A 7,892-nucleotide genomic window follows, 5' to 3' on the forward strand; every position below is an offset into this window, starting at 1 on the left:
TCACTTCAGTGTTAGTTGTTCGGGCAGGGCCCCGAACCAATACATTTTTGTTTAAATGGGCAAAGCAGGGCTTCTTTATGATATTATTTGATGAATTATTTTAATTAAATTTATGTTTATTTATTGTCGTAACGAATTACTGATAACCAGAAATTCAGAAATACTTTACACTTTTACAGTAATCTATTTATAACTTTGGGAATACTATTCTTCTTCTCAGTATTATAGTTAGTATTCTTTACTTGGTTAGTATTATATCTAAGTGAAATGAATCGAGCCGAGTATCACAATATAAAATTGTATTTTGGACGGGCTTGGACATCAAAAGTTAGGCCCGTGCAGGGCTCTAATATACACCTAACAATTCAAAAAGGTGTTGATCAAAGAAAAAAACAGATTATATGTAGGTACGTGTAGGTTACTAAACTTCCTTAGGTTGGTTGTACGAGTTTTATAGTGGAAACATGGCTTTACCTATTTTATCTAACCTTGTTGATAAAATACCCAAAACAACATAAATAGGTACATTATTACACTGTTACATTTATACAATTGTTGGTAAGAATTACGTTGTAACCAAGTTACGTTGTAACCCATCAGCGCTGAGCATCCCCATTTGGGTACACAAATATTGCTTTTTTTACAAGTTCGGAGAAATTTGTATCGATATTTTTCATATATGAATATTACATGAGTTTATATGTTATCTCCACATCATTTTGACATAATATTTAGCAGTTATTCATAAACAGTGTCCATTGACGATATATTATTTAAACCAAAATTTTAAAATAAACGATTTTTTTTATTTTTCTGGTATTCCACTACAGTAAGTATAAACTATTGTTATTTATAAATGGGTGATCAAATATTTGCATCTTATATGTTCTTACAAAAATTTAATTGAATATTTTTTTCAATTTGTTGTTTCTATAATTTCTATAATTTAACAAATTACATTTCCGTATTGCATATTTGCATTTTACTTTTTGTTAATAAAAATAATAAATAATTATTACTACAAAATTAAAATCAAATATAAAATATAATAAAAATTGAAATTTTATTTTGCATATTTTGCATTTTTTTCTAGTATATTTTGACTTTTTTAGTGCATTTTTGCATGCATATTTTATAATTTAAAATGTATATAAATCCGATCTTTAATTATAATACTTTTCTTTGATACTTTTCCGGTTTACTAAACAAATTTTTTCCTTAAAAAATCGGTATTGCTACAACGGTTCTACATCAATTCTAATTGTCAGAACTCAAATGTATTCTGTAAATAATTTTTTAATTTTTTTCACTTTTATAACCATATGAAGATACTGAAAATTATTATTATGAAATTAAATTTTTATACGAGTATTATTTACGATTTCACATATATAATGCACAACTATTAATTAATTAAAACATATTTTCGGTAGACGAAATCGTATTTTTATTAGAAACACATCATAATATTTTATTATTAGTAAATTAAATGTACATTTAAATCGTTATCTCTGTTGTATTCCATGTATGAATTTTCACATAGCAATACGTTTTATGCTTTATTATCATTAAATTATTACATTTAGCTATATTCAAAACATGTTCTTTACCAAAATCATTATAAATAGATTTATTATGAACATTCAGAAAGAAAAAAAGAACAATAGATCATAGAGAAGATTTTTATCAATCCGAGAGACCAGAAAAACTTATCATACCCTTATTATTTGTTAACAACTGCAATTTTACACTTGGAGGGTTAACGCTTTAAGGCTATTATTTAGTTACCTCTGGCTAACATATAGCTACGTCTATTGTAGGATTTAATCTATGCAGTAAAAATTTCAGAATCTTCTTTGCAAATCATCTGATAAGGTGTTTTTAACCATATTAACCATCATATATTTAATATGCCAAATTATATATTAATAATATGACATAATCGATGACAGCTTATACGGAATTACGAAAATACTAGGCGAACTAGTAAGATGATATTAGCATTATTTTTCTCATTTCTTTCGTTTATTTTTTCATTTAAATATCTAAACGTTACCAGGAAATATACTCAAACATTCTTTCAGCCGTTCGATCTTACCAAAATATAAACAAAACATGAAAAAAAAAAAGTATTCTTTGAAAATGTACCACACTTAACAATTAAAACAATACGATTTTCTAGTTCTTTCATAGGATTAATAAAAATGCTGAAAACCGAAAAATTATCCCTTTATAGTATAAATACCTACATGTATCATTAGTATTCTATTATTAAGCTCATAAGATATTATTGCATAATAATTTCGTGCAAATTCACTACCCAAGTGTGCTTGCTGATTAAAAGAACCATCAGTACAAAGCTATAATACATTCCTCGCTCAGACTCAAAATCTAAAATAAACATATTCGTTATCATCGTTATGATCTTTTATAATTAGTATCACAGTACAGGTCCATGATAATGGTTATAGTAAGGATCATAAAATTGTTACATGTCAGTGAGTCAGCGATGTAGTAATAATATCTTATATTTATTACGTTGCTTACCTTAAACAAAATTATTATATAAAAAAATGTATTAATTCAAGCAGAGGCGGATCCAGGATTTTTTTATGGGGGGGGGTTTGAAAATTATTTTCTTTGGCACTTGGATATTATTTATAATATTGTGGTCAGTGACTGATCAAGGGTTTTTACTTTTTAATGCAATAGTGCACATTCAAAAATGAAATTTATCGATTTTATAATATTATTTGTAGGTACTATAATAGTAAATATGTATAATATAATTAATATATATATATATATATATATATATATCATAATATGTATATAAATTATACAAATCATACTAAACAAATGTTATTCATTTACTATTTAATTATTTATTTCTATTTTGTGTAAAACATTTATAATAATATTATATATTATCGTGATACGTGACACGTCTGTTGTGATAAGTTTCTATAATGATTGACGAATTGTGTACATTATACGTATTATTACATTACCAGATTTAATCGGAATATCAAAAAGAAGTAAAAATAAATTAAACTTATACGCTCGCCGACATCAAATAATCGGCTGATAACAATTTAATTGGTCGTGTGCACGAAAACTGCAATGAACTTGTATTTTATTATAACGACAGTAGAGTGTTTTTGACGTTTTATTTTTTTTTTTTTTTTTTTAATTCTATTTATTATATTATAATTGTAATGAAAAGAAACTTGTTGTTTTATTTTGATCGTCATATTTGTGAACAGAATAATGCAAAAAAAGTATGCACTACAGTGAGTATACAAAGTTTATCTTATTTAATAAATAGAATACTAGAACAGTAGAACATTTACAGCACTCTTATACCTTATAATTAGATCCGAGATTTATGTACACAAAAAATACTTATAACTATTGTGTAATTTATTTTTATTTATTTCTTCTAAAAGATAATATGCGTTCAGTGGTGGAAAGGCATTTTATTCCATCCGAAATATTTTTAGAGGTCTCTAAATCAGAGTACTACCTAACTAAGAAATTCACTCGTCAATTTCATATTTTTATACAAGCAAAATATCTGTTAGTTTTACAATGATGTTTATGTATATTTTATTTGTATATGTTTTCTCTTTTTCTGAAAACAATTATTTTTTTTAATTTCTATATAATTTTACTACTAACATCAATTCAAATTATTTAACTTTTAAGAATGTTATTACGTAAAAAATTAATATTTGACTAAATATTTCACAGAATTATTGATTGGGAACTTAAGTTCTATACAATTTTTGTTTATTACAATTTTGAATTATTAAATTAATAAAATATATACAGGAACTTAATATTGTTGATTTATTCGTTCGTTTTCATTTAAAAGTTTTAAAAATTAAGTACGTGTAGATTGTGATTTTATTTTAATATTTAATTATATCGTAGACATATAATATTCTCTAAATTATGTCTGTGGATTTCAATAGTTGAACAATTAACATTAATTAATATTCTGAGTTATTAAAACCATAGTTCTTAGTAAATAAGTATTTTAAAATTTAAATAGTTTACTTTTGATGATTTCGAATGAAATGTAATCTCAGAATACCGCTTTTTATTTTTTCAGTCGATACCGATTGATAATCTCGTTAGTGAAACAGCTTCTTCTAGCAGTTCAAATAGCGAGAAATTCGTCAAAATTGATACTGTAATTTCAAAATTTGATATTGGAAGAATTGCATGTCAGTTTGAACAAAAGCCGGAAAATATTTTGGACATTGTTGAAAACGTATGGAAACCTCCTGCTACATTTATGTTTCCGAGATCAGGTTCAAGAAATTTAAAATTTCAGTACAGTTGGTTTACACGTTTTAACTGGCTAGCATATTCTGCGAAAGATGATGGTGATTTTTGTATGTATTGTGTGGCACTCGGCGTTGAACATAGTGGGAAAAAAGAAACTGCGTTAAGAAAATTAGTTAAAAAACCTTTCCAAAATTGGAAAAAGGCTCTAGAGGAGTTTCAAAACCACGCGCAGCTTGATTATCATAAAAAATGCGTGCTTGATGTTGAACATTTACGTGATATCGCACGTGGAAAAAAAACCAATAGATGATCAACTTGATACATAAACAGAAAAATCAAAGAATGATGCCATAAAAAAATTAACGCCTATAGTCAAAGCAATAATTTTGTGTGGCAAGCAAGGCATCGCACTTCGTGGGCACAGAGATGATGGACGACTTATCAAGCAATCAGAAACTTCGCAGAAAGATCCAATATCTAATGAGGGAAATTTTCGAGCGATTTTACGATACCGTGCTGAAGTAGATGATGAATTAAGACAACATCTTACTTTTTCTGCTCAAAACGCAATATATACCAGCAAGACATTTCAAAATGAAATTATTGACATTTATCACAACTTGACTATAAAGTATATTGTTAAGAACATAAATGAATCCCAAGGATTTTCAATATTAGCGGATGGTACAACAGATATTGCGGGAATTGATCAGTTTACCATTTGTGTTCGGTACGTTGACCAATCATTAAATCTTCGAGAGGATTTTCTGGCATTTGTTCCCATTACAAAAACCACAGGTGAAGAGTTGGCAAAAACAATAATCAATTATCTTTTAAAAATAGGTAAAGACTGCTCTTTTTGGTATGGGCAAGGGTATGATGGAGCTCCAGCTATGAGTGGTGAATTTCATGGAGCCCAGGCATATGTACAATCTAGTTTCCAGTTAGTAATATATGTACATTGTGCAGCCCATAGCTTAAATCTAGCAATTAATTCAGCCTGCGAAGTTGTTGGTATTAGGATGCTCTAGGAACTATTGGATCTCTACATAACTTTTTTCGTTGGCCTAAGAAATTGGAAGTTTTAAAAAGCGAAATTGAAAAAATTAAAAATGAAAGTCGAAAGCAGAGGCTTAAGTCTGTATGCCCAACAAGATGGGCTAAAAGCCATGAAGCCGTATCAACGTATATTGGATTACATCCGTTCATAATTAGAGCACTTGAAGATATAATAACTTGGAAAGATTCAGAGACTTCACCTTCAGCTTCTCAGCTTTTGACTGCAATTTCAGCGGCAGAATTTCAAATTTCTTGCTTCATTATGCAATCAGTACATATAGTGATTCTGCCTCTGAGTCGTCAAATACAATCGTCTGATCAAGATCTTTCAGAAGCAATGAGATTAGCAGACGACGCTTCAAAGGAATTTGAAAAAATGAGACAAGATGCTGAAAAAAACTTTCATCTACTTTTTGAACACGTCAAAGAAGTATGCTCCAACTTAGGTACAGAAATCCAGGTACCGCGGTACAATAATCGCCAAATGAATCGTTTTAATTTAAAAACTGAAGATGTCGAGGCATATTATCGCATTGCTTTTTACATTTTTTTTCTTGACACATATATTGCTCATTTGAAAAGTCGGTTTTTAGATCATAAATCAGTTTTAGATAATTTTTGTGTTTTGTTTCCAAAGTATGACTTTGACGAAAAAAAAGCTGAAAAATTATTCGCATTCTATGAAAAAGTAGTCGATTGTTCAAAACAAAACTTTCTTGCGGAATTAAAAATGTGGAAACATTGAACTTCAGACAAGAATTTTCAAAATGCTCTTGAAGCATTGCAAATAGTGAACAAAACGTCTTTTGGCAATGTTTTCAAAATTTTACGTATAATGGCACTCTTGCCCGTTTCAATAGCTACGCCTGAACGAAGTTTCTCATGTTTAAAAAGAATCAAAACCTATCTGCGAAATACAACAGGTCAAGAAAGGCTCAATGGTCTAGCTTCTATGAATATTCATAAAGATATTAATGTATCAGTTGATGAGGTTTTTGAAGAATTTTTCAAAAAAACAAGAAAAATTTAATTCAAAACTTAATTTTATTGTAAAATTTTATTTAAGTGTATGAAATAATTTAATTAAGTTAATAGTCAGCAGTATAATACATTTATTTAAATCTAAGACAATTTACTTCTTGTACGAATAAAAAAAAATTTATATACTTTGCCTTAAACTTTAAAAAAAAAAATCTTTTTCTTCATTCATAAAATTATTGATTTTTAATATATATTTTTCGTGATGTTGGGGGGATTTTAACCCCCAAAACAACTCCCGTGGATCCGCCACTGAATTTAAGATAATAAGCGTATACAGTAATGACGGTAATCGACTCACAAGTGCATTAAAGATCTACGTATGGAGGAAAACAAAATTATTTTATTTAGCCCTATAGATCATATAAATATAATATATGCAAATTAATAATGTACGGTCTCGTGACTTAAATGGCTTATAAAAATAAACGTAGTATAAATAACAATAAATCATTTGTTTCCAAAAAACATTGCAAATAATACTTACAATTTACGAAAGAATTATTAAGCTGAATATCAATGTTAATTCCGAATTGTAATCGATTAATTATTGGTGATTTATTTATTATTACCGAATCTTTTCTATATATCTATACATCGATTCTTCTATTTTCTTCTTAATGATTTCTAATCAATAGATTTTTTTAAGTTTTGATATGTATTTTTCCAATGTTTCTGATCACTTCAAACATAAAAAATTAAAACTGTGCCGTCAATATGGTACATACCGTTAAGTTTGAACACCTATTGCACAGTATTTAAAGAGAAGTATATTTTCGAAATACTAATACATTATACAAGCAGTTCAAATATTTTTAATCATTGCAACGTATTATTATTATTGTTATTATTAATATTATTAATGTATTAAAAATGTGTGCGTTACTTTTATTTTTATGTTTTCGTTTTTTTTTCGCTCAACCTGTTGTTGGTATCGAAACAACAAACTACGTTTCCAATATTATTCACGTCGGTCGGTACACAATAACGTACGGCTGGCGCCACAAAACTTACACTGTGCCTATATATTTATTTATATTATAATTTAATTAAACTATTATATTTTCGCCGTCGGTCACGAAAAAACGTATAAAAATTTAAATTGAAAAAAAAAAAAAAATCGTAAACAGTTATAAAAACGAGTGATTCACGCGTGCGTACGACGACTACTGGCGAGAGTGCACCCGATAATAATTAGAGACACACGCACGGACCTAAGGCCCGACCGACGTACGAACGTCGCGACTAGACCGGCACGACTGATGTTGCGTTAACACGTTGCGTTCCCTCACCACAGTCGCCGTCGATAGCGCGGATCCGAGGGGTAAAGCGGAGGGGATTAGAACAATGCCCCCCTCTCCCTTCAGACTTAAACAAGTCATTGTTAAATAATTTATTATTGAACTCATAATAGTAATTTAAATACTGAATCGAAAATAACGTAAGAAAAGAAACAAATGTACCTGGTTGTACGAATTCTCAATTAATTCAATAATGTG

At 28.5% G+C, this 7,892-nt stretch overlaps 1 protein-coding gene across 2 annotated transcripts in view; it reads right to left on the reverse strand.

Annotated features, from left to right (window-relative positions):
- LOC112694040 (adenylate cyclase type 2) overlaps window positions 1–7,642 on the reverse strand; it is a 129,785-nt gene extending 122,143 nt beyond the window's left edge. The window contains exon 1 of one of the 2 annotated variants that reach the window (XM_025569373.1): window positions 7,280–7,354. The gene's annotated coding sequence lies outside the window, so the exon portion shown is untranslated. Of the gene's footprint in view, window positions 1–7,279 lie in introns of both variants that reach the window. The other variant, XM_025569370.1, reaches the window with a different exon arrangement.
- Between the last annotated feature and the right edge of the window lie 250 nt (window positions 7,643–7,892).

This window comes from Sipha flava, unplaced genomic scaffold (assembly GCF_003268045.1).
Source record: "Sipha flava isolate LNK unplaced genomic scaffold, YSA_version1 121_pilon_pilon, whole genome shotgun sequence".
NCBI lineage: Eukaryota > Metazoa > Arthropoda > Insecta > Hemiptera > Aphididae > Sipha > Sipha flava.